Raw genomic sequence first — 14203 nt, forward strand, 5'->3', positions numbered from 1 at the left:
CCACTCAAAAACTGAAAGCTAGAAAGATAGGCTAACTTCAGTTGAACAAGGTCAGGTAGAAAAGAAGTGAAAAGCTACTTTTGAAGTCAGTTAAACACTCTCAAAACTCATCACCATAAAGACAGACAAATTGAATTGGCAAAGAGGCCACAAGTTAATGCTCATTGAAAAGGATGGATAGACTGCTGCGTCACAGTTTTAAACGTATTGTCTCATTGTAATTGCCTCAGAAGTGAGTCAAATAACTCTGCAACAATGTCTCAATATATAATGGTATGCTGTGCACTTAGGAAAGATGGTATTTATTGTGCAGTCAGAAACTACTTCTATCCAAGGCCGAAACCACAAAACACCTCTGCTGTAAGCAAAATAGGATGTGCTGATAAGTGAGTAAAAACATGTTCTATTGAGTTCACAAAAAACCTGTCACCAGTATATCTGTTACATGGCTCGTTCATCTCACACCTTTTACAGGCAACATCATATCAAAAGTTGGGGTTTTTACTGATATAATACAAAACAGAGTTCTCCTTTATGAAGCATTTTCTGTCGGGGCTCCTGCAATTAATGTGCAGACGTAGACGAATCAAAAGGCCATTTATACAGCCTGCTAGTCGTTCAGAGTGGAAACATGACGTGTTACAAATGTTTCTGCTATCTCTGTTGTAACTCATTCATCATGGAAGCTGTTTCAGTCTTTATATGAATGTCTCTTTATATTTTTTGCAAAGGCAGTTCTTAGGAGCTGGACTCCTGTAGGAATGACAACTCCATTTATTCTGTGAGGTGATTGATCAGCAGGCATGGGCCACCGTTAACACACTTTTGTGTGGACTTCTGAATGGAACCTGCTCCACAGCAGAGGCCATTCTCCTCAAATGAATGGAAGGTGCGGAAAACACTTTAGACCTGCAAATGTATCTGTACTTTTAAAAGGCCATGCTGTTTGTGCTTGCATGTAAGCAGTGATCGGAAATCTCTTTTTTGAAACAGGCGACACTTTGGCTTCTTAAACCTCTCACAGTTAATGTTCTGTTTGGGCTTTTGTGACATAAATTTACATTCAATAAGTAAATGATCTTAGATTTATGATACTTGTTAGCTATAACATGTCTTTATCATTACTTAAGATACTCTTTCTGTTTTTAAAGGGGTACGAGGGTGCTTTCACACCTAGAGTCTGTTTGTTTGATCCGAATCAAAGACTACATTTTTACAATGTTGCATTTTGTCTCAGGTTTGGTTTGTGTTCAATTTTAGCAGCAGACCAAAAGTTTTGATGCATGAATAAAACTGCTTTCTGATTGGTCAGAATTCCTACGTCAGATAACTCCCTGAAGTAAACAACAAGAAGAGAGAGAAGCGCGGACTTTAATGTTTTATTGTCCAATTTGCTTTTCATTTTAACCGACATTGTTCCATAGTTTGGTCAAGTCCATTCTCCCTTAGTTTTTCACTGAACAGTTTGAACATCTCCGTATTCTTGTGCGTTTCGACAAGCATTTATGAAATTGTTTGGTCAGCCCATATTTATATTAGACGTTTGTCCTCTCCTCATCTTGCTGCCTGTCTCTGCAAGTATAAGCACCCGTTAGCGACCCACAATGCACAGTTTTTTGGTTTGTGTGGTTCATTTGGAAACGGACCGAGTCTCGTCTTTTCTGGCGACAGTCCGGACCAAAGCTGTCAGGTCTAAATGCATGCTTAGTCTATTCTAACAATTTTATATAGTTGATGGAATTAAGGGGAGATGTCTTGCAAATTTACAGTCATAGATGCTGATAATGATCAGGGTTTTCTACAGTTTGTTTTTTATTACACACACTCTTTGAACAGACATTTCCAGCACCCCTGCTGCCAGAAAAGTTCTTTACTGTTTTATTATCATTATTTTTGGCTGATAGCTGGCGTCAGCCCTACACACGGGTCTGTATGTGACTGACTGAGTAACTGACTGACTGACTGACTGAGTGAGTGAGTGAGTGAGTGAGTGAGTGAGGGTACTTTCAGAGCCGTAGAGAGATAGAGTTGCAACATCACAATGGCAGATCATGGAGCATATTGAACCTCCACTGACGCAACTCTCTGTCTATACGGCTCTGGATACTTTGTTCGGGGAGTAGGCGGGGCTGCTCCCCCGCTGCTCGCCGCTATCCTCACCTACGGCCACAGCGCGCACCTGCTTTCACACACGTTGTCATCGGCCTCATAAGGACAGTCCTTTTAACACATTGCCCACAAAAGCTCACAGTGACCTGATGCGGTCAGCCACATACAAGGTTTTGACCTAGTCTTGTTTTTTTTTACAGGGTGTGGTGAACACAAGGGTAGCTGGCTAATCGACAACTCTCACTAATTGATTCCAGCCACAGGTCTGTGTTTCACAGCGTCCCTCATCATCAAATGAAGGCCTCATTATCACTAAACCTTTGATTGGAAGTTTGATTTCTTAATTCTTTGCCGCCGTAGGAGCTCAAGGCGAGTAAGACGAATCCAGAAAGAAAGTTCAGTTCTGAAGATAAATGGAGACCCTACTATAAATTCTCTAATAAAATTTTCCCATTTCCTGCACAATATTTCTTTATTCCTTCCCTGCCGTCTCCACTCGCTGTCTCTCAACCTCCCTCTCTGTTTTGGGCATAAGTCAAAGAGTAAGGAGTCGCTGCTGCTCTGGTGACGGAGTGGGGTTGCTGCACTTTATTGTAGCTGCTGCCGAGCTGTCAGCGGCTCGCCTGGGGAGGTCGCCGTATAAAGACAACGAAACAGGAGCGTGTCACACAGGATTGAGCTGTCACACATATTGAAAAAAGACTTCCGTCATCAGGCTCTGTATTCTGTGCATGAGGTCACTAACAGCGGGGCTCACATTTACATTAAAATGTGAAGGATCAGAATACCGAGTGTTCCATTTTATGCAAAAGTGATCATAGAAGTGATCTATATAGCCATGAGAGAGTGTGGCATGTTTGCGTGGGGGTGTTGCACAGCCAGGCCTGCTGTATGTTTGTTTAATGTTGTGTGATATTAGCATTGCGTTCCCTCTGCTTAATATGCATGTGCAGCTCTGTAAATTTAATGCATGTGTGGAAGCCACTGTGGTGCCTTCTTTATTGCTTGGCCCCGTTTGTGCAAGAAGCAAAGGGTAAATGTGGTTATTTAAATATCTGTGTATATGTTAAAGTGTAAGTGAGTTACACTGGGCTAGATGAACAAAGGTTTGGATATTAAAACACATCTAGTGTAAGAGAAACATAAATCACTCAAACAACTGTGTTAAATCCATTTTAGATAACACCACTGTGTAACTTTTTTAACCCTAAGGACTGCACAATAAGGAACTCGCTTGCATATTCCACATTTTTCTTCTTCACTTTCTGTTACCAGAACTTTTTCTAAGGCTGTGCTTGTTCCAAGAGGATATTCTTCCTTGCTTTGATACTCAAAGTTTTTATGGCTGCATGAAATTTGGAAAATCTCAGGTTGCATGGGGACTTAAATTTGTGTGAAAATCAGTTCTAACCAGTTACGGTGCTCGTGCAGCTCTTGGAGAAAATAGCTTAAAGCCAGAATCGAATTCTCTGACGGGGACTCTGTGTCCTTGCCTGTTGCCTGCGCTCATAATGTGTGTGTGTGTGTGTGTGCACTTTGTGTGTTTGCTGTGTGTTTTGCTAACATGGATTGTCTGCTGTGACACTGATAAATGACGTTGCACTTTGAGTAGCGGCTCAGAGAGATTCAATCCCTCCCGGCTGTCTTTGCTCATTGCTCTCTCCTATTATTTATCTGTAAAGAAGAGAGGTGGAGGGCCGGCCTCTGTCTGTCAGAAAACAATCCATCTGCACAGAGACCCAATCCTGTCACCTGCCTGCGACTTCCATCCCCTCTCTTCATTTCCTCACTCTCCAATGTCATACATAACACTTTTCCACTCCCAATGATTTAACATTCAAAGGACTTGTTGAACGTTCCACCACTGCTTTGGTGTCCTTGTTCATATTTTACATATAATGATTCAATTTTAAATTTGAAAAGCCGTATTAAACAGTTTCAGGACATACTCATGGAAACAGAATCCAAGGTAAAAGCCTTTGCCTTTGCTGTCCTTGTACACCATTCAATACTCGCGAGGACCCATCAATCTGTTAAGATTACATTCCCCTCATGACATGCTAGCTGGCAAGCAAGGCTAACTAACTAGCTTATACTAATTTAGGAGAGCTCATTGTGCTGTGGATTTTGTTAACAGACGCTAAAATGATGGGGGGGCCTTATGCCCCATCACATCAAACTGAGTGTTGTGTGCCAGATGCTTTTTTGTCGGCTTCCGACGTTGAGGTGACTTTTTAAGAATAAATTAGGAACATTTAAGTTTAAAAAACATTTATTAACCTATTTTTAACCTCAACCACCAGAAAAAACGGAGCCCCTCATTTGTAACCAGTTTCACAAAACAAGACAAAGCAGTTGCAGTTTAGGTTCAAGCACCAAAATAACTTTAAGATTAGGCAGAGATCGTGGTTTGAGCTATAGAAAAAAGTCAGTGCTGTATTTTGCTTTCACATGGGACGCATTAGTCTCCATGCTGAAGAAGAAACAGCTTTGCTATTGCAGTAAAGAAGCTAGCTGAAGCGTGCACTGCTACATAATGCAACACCATATGCCGGATGAAATACTGGTTTTTAGGGAGTCGTATTTTTTCTTCATGTTAATAAAAATACCTTCAGAGTCATCAATAGGATTGTTTGAGCGTAATATTTGGCTGTGTTTGACCAACAAAAAGACGTATAATAATTTATAATTTGTGCAATGTTAGAAAGACTTAAGATGTGATCATTTCCAAAATGGGACAAAGCGACGGTTAAGCTATCTCTATTGATTTGCTTGCTCTGACACGTGTCCAAGCACTCAGGTAAAGCTGTCTCCCAATCCAGGGGCTGCAGCCTTTGAAGGCCGTATTTGAAGGCCAATTGTGTCACAGCGACGCATCAAAGGCTGTCCCTATTCGAAGGCTCCGTCAAATGCGCTCTCCTTTTCCCGGGCCATGAAGGATCCATCGGGTCTATCCCGACGTATCCCGAGATTGACTGTGCGGCAATTAAAACAAGATGGCGGACTCTTAAATTAAGTTTTTGGTTTAGCTAGCATTACACATGCTTAAAAAAACCAAAGGGCCCTTGAAACAAATAATCTTTAAAATAATAGGTTAAGTGACTTTAGTTATGCTAGCTAGTTAGCCCACTATCTACTTGTTGCTAGGCAACGGGAGCGGCAGGAACAGCTGGTGACGCAAACAGGAAATCCTCCAGAGACCACACTCTCTGAAGGCTGCAGCCCCTGGATTGGGACACAGCCATTGTACCAGTGATATAACATGTAGTGACATTTGTGTAGGGGCTGCAATTATGGCAGAAAACTCCTTTCTCCATTTTCTGCTCATATTTGGCTTGTTGCAGCAGGTAATGCACTAGTAACAACAATGGCTCTGTTGTTCCATTCAAGTGTCACAGTAAGCCTGTGCAGTTTAACATTTAACCAGCATCATTCAACACCAATTTTTCCAGTTACACCTTTGCTTTTCCAACTGTGTCGACGTGTCAAAAGGCCTGTTACAGTTTCAACCAAACAAGAACACAAGTCAAAACAAGCACTAAGGTTCAACTCTAATTACAGCCATTCTATTTATTTACAGATCTACTTAAATGTGCTGTTGTGACAGTGTGTTCCAGAGGCAGTGCAGCTAATTCCACAGTCCTGGCTAAATTAAATCAAACTGGTGAGAAAGGAATGCTAATCTGGGAACATGAATAGCACTGTTGTGTCGAACTTCAAAGACATTATTGTGTTAAATTTCCACCAGTATTTTAATTAACTGGGTCAAGGACCACATCTCCACTGCATTGTGCCACTTTGAAAGAGCCTGTTATGCATAAACAATCAGTTCTGCCCGCTAGTCCTCCCTGTTATCTGATCACATCACCTGCTTCAGAAAATTGTCAGTATTTTTTGATATTTTCAGACATTTTGTGTGGCCAGCTGGGGGCAGTGAATGAGGAGACAAATGATGTCGCATCCATCTTTATCTGAGGGGAAATGCTTCAGTCATTTTCAGGATGGCTCTGTGGGGCTTTTAGAGGCATAAGTGAATTCTTTTAAAACGCCAGATGTTGCTTTTCTGACTGTCGATCCTGCAACCAGAGGGTCGGAGAAAGAGGGGTGCGGAGGAGACAGAGAGAGAGAGAGAGAGAGATCTGCAGGGAAAGAATGTGTTTGTAAAGGTATCAGATAGACAGATATAAAAGCTGTACACAGGCAGGCAGCTGCATCTAATCCCCGAATAGAGAGTGAAAGAGGAGGAAAAAAGGGAGCATGACAAGGAGGGAGAATGGACTTGAGGGGGGGTTAAAAGAGAGCGACTGCCCACTTCACTGGCAACTCTCCTCCTCTGATCTGCCATCCACTGGCTCATGTTCTGGGCACCCATTCACAGAGTTTAATCCTGCAACCTGCTTTTTGTCCTGCAGCTGCCCCTTTCACACTCAGTAATACCTGCAGCTGTTGTGTCTATATACATGTAAAAACTGTGCGTGAACACGGCTTAACATGCATTTTCAGTTCTTTATCCGATTAAAAAAACATTTGTCAAATTGATATACTATATTACTGTTGTAACATTAAAATTCATTTTTAAGTTACAAATGATAAGGAAGAGATTAAACGTAGATATTCAGGTAAGACTCACAGAAATACACAAAAAAATGCAGCAGAAGCAACTTCCCATTCCTTAATTATTTTACAAACATTTGACCGTTGTTGTTTATTTAACTAAATCCCTTCAGCCTTTCTCTCTACTTTCCATCTGTCCCTGCCAGTGGGAAAAACATTGATAATTGCATTTTCTTTTGCTTTCTCTTAACAAAATTAAATGCTCACACAGTCATTGATGTGTCTTTGCCTGTAGGGTTCAGGAGCCCATTTTATAACTTGTTTTAAATATTTGAGTATAAATGAGAAATTAACTTTTTCTCCCTTAATAACATTCTTTCCACAGATATGGCTTTGTCTAACCTTATTACTGTGCGATGTGAGGGCCGGCTGGTTATTGATATGAGCTGCGGAGCAGGTACAGTGGCCGGGTTAATGAGGGTCAGAGCCACTGCTGGCTGTCAGTAAGCTGAAAGCAGGGAGGATCCAGTACATATTAACACAGTTAATTGTGGCTCTAATGCTACATAGCCTAGGGCTGCCCTCACCTTGTTAAAGACGTGAACCATGTCAATGACCCTGTCTCTTCATCTCATGAGGACTGCACCAGCATCACTCTTCACACAACATGGTACTCTGATGAGTTAAGTATTCAACACTGAAAATGACATGAAGAACAGAACGTGAAAGGGCAAGCATTCAATTATTGGCTCAAAACTACTGACATGGGAACATTTGCAGAGAAGGTGTGGTAGAAATGTGGCTCCGAAGTGAGTCAACATCTAAATGTGAAACAAATACACTGCTGGAAAATTGAATTTCTGATATGGAAACACTATAGGTAGTGTTTTGGTAGATTAGGGCTCAAATCAAATTCACTATTTTCACACTGCAGCTATTTTTTTGCTGACATCATGCTCGGTGTTTGGAACTCCAATATTCAAGGTTAACAAATTGTATTGCTTCTCGACTGATCAGCGACTGAGACGACAGGTAGTGTAAATCTGGATGAGCATGAGGCAAGGTAAAACATTATACTTGATTATTCATGACGCACCAACACCTTAGTCCCACAGCTAACTTTCCATAATTACTAGCTAACTTCACTGTTAGCTAGCTAAACTTACAGTTAGCTATGAAGCCATGAAATCATGAATATGATACATTTTTGTTCCAGAAATTACCGCAATTACTTTGTATGGACTTTAATGGTGACAAGAAGAACCCTCAAATTCCACAGGATCCATCTCCGGCACGTTCCGTGTGCGGCGCGACCTCCTGAGTTGATCGCGTTCAAGTCAATGCTTGTGATACCATAGCACCGCGGTCTGTCTCCGGCGTGTCCAAGAAGCGTCTCTCGGTTCTGCTCCGCTAAAGAGCAGATTGTTCCAAACAGGAAGTCACACACGAAACCCAAAGTGTTCAGACCGGTACAGACTCCCGTTTTTTCCGTTTTCCTAACAACAAACACTGAAATCTTGAAAAAAGAACACTTTACATTAAGTAGTGTACTCAGCCATGGTAGAAGCACAAACATCCCTGAATGATATCCAAATGATGTGTGTTGCTCTGTTTAACATTGATGTTATCGCGTGATTTCACAATTCTCGCGCAATAATGTAGTTCTCCTGTGGTCTTGTGATCTCGTGAATCCAGCCACTTGGGCTAGTGCTCCTCTGCGCTGCGGATCAGACACGCTTCCTGTGGGCGAGGGCTCAAACCGTCTGACGGAGCAGAACCGTGGCACAGAGGGAACGCGCCGGACACAGATCCTGTGGGATCCAGGCAGAAGGTCTGCTTCCCATGTTACAAGAGCCAATTAGTCGTGTTGAACTTTTAGATAAGACTCTATATGAGTACTTTCTATATGAGTGTGCTACAAAATTGTTATGAAATGCTACACCAGCATATTGCTGTTCTGGTGTAGAGTTAAACCAAATATACTGTGAGTGCAGGCTGCATTGAGAACATTTACTTCATACAGTATAAGATCACACCAATGGATTGATTAGAGACACTCACAGCCACACTTAGTGATGGTTAGCTAGGTACAGGTTCATGATTTTAAATTTCCACTTTAACAACTTTGTATATAACTAACCCAGTTCTGAAAAAACATCATCACACATATTTGAATTTCAAACAAATTTCAGAACTCGCATGCCTTCTGGTGTGAATTCAGGAACTCATGAATCTTAATAAAAAATAATGTCATGTGTTTGTGTGGCAGCCCGGTTCAGAACTACATGAGCAAACTGCAGGTCTGCAGAGTTAAATTAACTGTTATGGCCAAACCGTCAGAAGATATTAAGTTTTCGTATGTTGTTTGAGGACATGGGTACAGGACTTGATGGTCAAACCTTCAACCGTGTGATTAATAGACGGCGCTCTGCTGAGCCTCATCTGCCCTCCAACTACAAGTCTAACTTAATTATTAACTTTTTTTTTTAAATTGGATGCTCCACAGTTGCAGCCATCCTACATAACTAACGGTGTAAGACCAGAGGGCCACCACTGCTGACGTGGAAAAATACTGAGAGATTAAATTTTCCAAATTGTGCTACTCCATCTGACAGAGAGCACATGTCATTCAGGCTCCGTCGTACTCTGAGCCGCAGCACTACAACTGAACAGGCAGACCTTCTGTCATGCTCTTGGCTGTTGTTTTTGCAAACTACTGCCTCAAAGTCAATGATGTTTGTGCCTCTGGCAAAATGACTAATGGTGGGACACTCTGTGAATCAGAATGTAGATAGAGACGAGGACAGATCCTATAATTCCAACAGCTACACCTCGAGCTGAGGCCCTGGGGCAAGGCCTGACCCTTAGATTAGATTGAGGAATTTATACTCCCAATGCCATTTTTAAAGAACCAATCACCTTTTTTAAATTACAGATTGCTCAGAGCACAATTGGTGCTTGCATTTTGGCATTTTAGTGAATGATTTATAAAAAATGAGAGAGCTTCATGCGTCCAAAGCTGGAGCCACCCAGCATGAGTTGGCAATGGCAGATTTTAATATCTCTATTGTCACCAAACCACACTGACGACAGGCAAGAGAGATTGTGACCCCGTACGGTCCCTTGGCAGCATAAAGTGGACTTCAACTATGACTATAAAATAGCACTTTCCAAGTCGCACAATAAATTATTCTGTCTGTTTAATTTTTATAGGTAAGGATGACCTCGGGCTTTGGAAACATTTATTAAGCTACATTAACCTCTTATCTCTCTCTCTGAGCCCCTTGCTTCTCAGAGCTTAGAGCTCTCCAGGTCCGAAAGAACGAGTGTTCACAAAGCCAAGAACCAATGAAGATGTTCTCAGATAACAGACCATAACCGTTTTTCACCCGCTATATCTCAGAGGCAGCACACTCATCCTCCATCATATGTCTACAATGTACACAGCTTATCTAATTCCAACACACACAGATTGACCTCCTCCTGAAATGGAGCGGTGTGGTAATCTGTCAAGAGACCATAAATAGTTTTTACTTTACTGCATCCCTATCATTCATGTGAAAAAATAAATAAATCAGTACAGCTATTTACAGAACTAATCACAATGTTTGCTTTTCATGCTAACTAGCTAACTTCCAGGAAGAACAGCCCAACATCACCTACATACAGTTAATTGTGGAGCAAATGGGGGCAAACAGAATTGGTTATAATTGTGCTGTGAAATGATAAAATGGGGATCTCAATGTGCAGGGAGAAAACATGCTACAAGATAGCTCTGGATTCACGGTCCTGTACATGGAGGGGTTAGCTAAGCTAGCTTGGATCACTAGCATAAAAGCTGGTGAGCCTGTGCTCTGCTTTTAGATGGACGTTAGCGTGAGTCTTAACATATATACTATATTAAAATGAGTGTCTATGGTGTTAGACTTATAACAGCAGGTCAGTACATGACTTTACTTAATGTTGGTAATCCTTAAGAGCTGTAGATTATGTTTGGCGCTGAGATGTTCCTGTTTGGAATATTTGCTCTATCAAAGAAAGATCAAAGAAAAACAGCACAGAAGGGTGAGAAACTCCTGGTCAGGCAGTTTGACAACCAAATTGTTGTTATTTTGTAACATAGCGTTATCTCCAGAATCTGTGTGGTCATGTCTGCCAGTTTCCTACCTGCTAGAGACTGTTGATGTTAGCTCACAGCCATGTTGATTCAGTGCATGGTACATGCTAATTTGTAATGTTAGCATAATTCAAAATGAAGTAATGTTCTGATTGCCATTGATACAACTGAATTATATGTGTATGTGAAAAGTACAATGCTAAACCTGAGACAATACAAAATCATGAAGAAAGTGACTTTAAGGAAACGTATGGCAATGGTAAAAAACACACTCTAATGAATAATAAATCACAGCGTCTCTGCACTAATGACATGACACATTCATACAAATCTTTGTGTTCACTCTCACAGGCGTGCTGACAGATGAAAACTGCATCAAGAGAGGAAAACAAAAAGGTGACGCACAATCCTCTGATTTACAATTTGTTCGTTTGCTGTCAGACTCTTTTATTCCCCGTGGTCGTGTGGTGTCATAGATGGATGAACATTGTTTCAGAAGTATAAAAACGTCAAAATGTTGCATCACTTCCAGTTAAAGTTACTTTAAGAAGAACTCCAGAGGATAATTTGTTTTAAAGATAAAGCCAAACAGACTTTGAGACTCCATTTACTCAAACTAATTTAATATTCCTCAGTGTGATATTAATATAATAAAATGTCTGAATTAGCGTTTCACATCATTTATGAGAGTGTTCTCAGGAGCAGCTCAAAGAAAGAGTTATTTTGTTTTACACACTCAATTTTATCTACTAACAGGGAACGATTGTGGTCTTTTATAGGTCCTCTACTTCAACCCAAGTCTATAATTTAATTAATAAACTGCTTGCTGATGTGATCTAGTGGAACTACCAAAACACTACTAACACTAATAAATGAACAACGGACTTAGCAAACAAGCTAATTTAATAGCATTACTGACAATCACTAAATTAAATCGATGCAACATCTTTTGCACCAAGATTGAATTTGGCAAACATTGACAGAGAAATTTGTCCCATTAGTATTAGTAAGTCTTTTTAACAGTGCTGAATTTTGAAGAGACCCAAAGAGTCCAAAACAAAGACAGAACAGAGCATCCCAGTGCTTCACAGAAAAATAACAAGCTAAAAGAAGTAAATCTGCACACTCAAATCTGTGCAGAAATCTGATTTAATTTGCAAGCTTTCGGTTAGAGACCTTCTACAAGGCATGAGCAGGTAACAAGTGAATGCAGCAGTATACAAGGTAAAGAGAACATCACTTGATTAGCCTTAATGCGGAACACTTGTGTCAATCAGTTGAGCTTGTGTGGCTAAGCATCAGGGGGATTGTAGTCCTCCGTTAGGTTCCAGGGCGTAGAGCAGATTACTCCTCATAGAGGGGGTGATGGTGACAGGAGGTTATGCCAGAAAGAGATCTTTTGGATCCACTCCCTCGGAACACTGCAAACTCATGACATGTCATGTCAAAATGTGTGTTATGTTTTATGATGGCTGTAGTCTGATGTCTACATAGCATATATCTCTATTGTTGCATGTTCAGTCTTGTTGTATGTATTATGAACTTTGTATATTCGTTATACTTCGTCTCTATAGACACTGTGTCTTTAACTTGTAGTCCATTATACTTAGGACTACAATCCCTAACCATAGAGGTGCTAACCATAGATGCATGCAGCGAGGGAACATAGGAAAGTGCGGAGGCCAACTGATTGTATCAGTATCATTTATCCATGGAACGGCACCTAGAGGGCACTTTTTTAAATCTACAACAGGAGCATCCACGAGGGCACTTAAGTGGCTTTTTCCAGATATGGGGGCAGCAGGGGGGCGATTGTGACTGTGCTTACAGCTTGTAAGCGGTTGACTCGCTAGCTACAGTAGTTATCCAACTAATCCTGAAATTTGTCCATATGTCACTAAGACATGTAGATTAATTTCACCTTGCCGTTTTGTAGTGTGATAGGGTATTTACTGTAAGGAGCAGCAAGCAACTTCAACTGTGGCCAACAAAGTGTCAGAATATCCGAAAATGATTGGACATTGAACATTGGACATCTCATATACAGAGGGTTAGATCTGACAGAAACATGACAAAAAAGAATACCGGAACACAGTTTGTCTTCTTTTTGGGCCTGTTTTTCATTTCTCTCCAAAAGAAAAGGGCGGGCTGGAAGGATCCATGGCGTCTGATCCCTGGTCTCACCTTGCTCCAAGAACATTCAACACAGTGGTTGCACGGAGGACTGGGGCACTGGCAACGGAAGCCAGGCCCAGGAGGTTGAGTCTTGAGGTCTGTGGCAGCGCAGAGATATGGAAGCCATGACACTAGAGAGTGGCTCCATGTCTGTGATGATGGAGAGGAATAAGGGGGCAGCAGTGCTACAGAGAGTCATTGCACCCCAGGCAGAGTAAGCGAATGGGGGCTGGATCAGTGAGACTGGCATGGAGCTAAAAATGTTCACAGCAGGCATAAACTCATTACAGGTGGCAGCCGGAGACAAGGCAGCGATGGTGTTGGCAGGCGGGGAGGCTTCAGCAGCTAAAGGTAAATTAAAGCTAGTGTCTCTCAGCTGGAGAAAAAAAAGAATCTGAATCATCATGAACTAGCGGAGCTGTCGTCTTGTCGCAGCTGCCTCCATCTCCTGAAGAAAAGAAGTAAATTTCTCCTTCCCTCTCTTTTTAATACCAGTCCTTCAGCCCACGCAGGTTTGATAGCAGTCAGTAGATTTTTTTTTTCCTTTTATGTTTGTGACTCACGAGGAGAGATTGTCATCTGCAGGGTGCTTCACATCCATGACACTTTGCCCCAGATCACTCTCACACTGCCTGACAGAGCTCTTGAAGAGCGTTTCAATACTCTTAGGGCATGATGCAGAAAACTCTGTGTAGATTCATGTCTAAAACTCTGAGTACGCACAAAGAGAAATATGCATGGGAATTCTTGTTAAGCTGCGTGTGTATGGTTCATTTTAAATCTCTATTATTGTGGAAGTTTGCATACATGCATGAGCCTTATTTCCACCACTGAAACACCCTTAAACATCCCGACTTGAACCTTGTATGGCATCTCTTGCCTGTCAATCAAAAGAATAGCAAAGTCGTCCTATTCTACCGATTGCTTTGCATTGGCAAACTTCTTTGACAGCACTAGATCAGCTGTCGTTCCAGGCAACTGGTACGCACAGCTGTGGCTATTTATAGCACCCATACCACTAATTCACGACATCTGTTGGGGATATCTCCATCGTCATGATTAAATGTCAGATGGATTCATTTAGAGAGCTCATAATTAAAAAGATCTGCTGCACAATTCAGGAAAAATGAACTGATCAGTAACACAGAATTGATGGCTCCCATGTAACTAAGAGCTATGAAATTAATCTTTCAATGTATGTTTTTATGAATGCCCAACAGGAGCTGGAGATTGAACCGCCAACCTTCC

This window comes from Semicossyphus pulcher, unplaced genomic scaffold (assembly GCF_022749685.1).
Source record: "Semicossyphus pulcher isolate SPU_LCO1_2020_fin unplaced genomic scaffold, fSemPul1.0.p SCAF_11, whole genome shotgun sequence".
Taxonomy (NCBI): domain Eukaryota; kingdom Metazoa; phylum Chordata; class Actinopteri; order Labriformes; family Labridae; genus Semicossyphus; species Semicossyphus pulcher.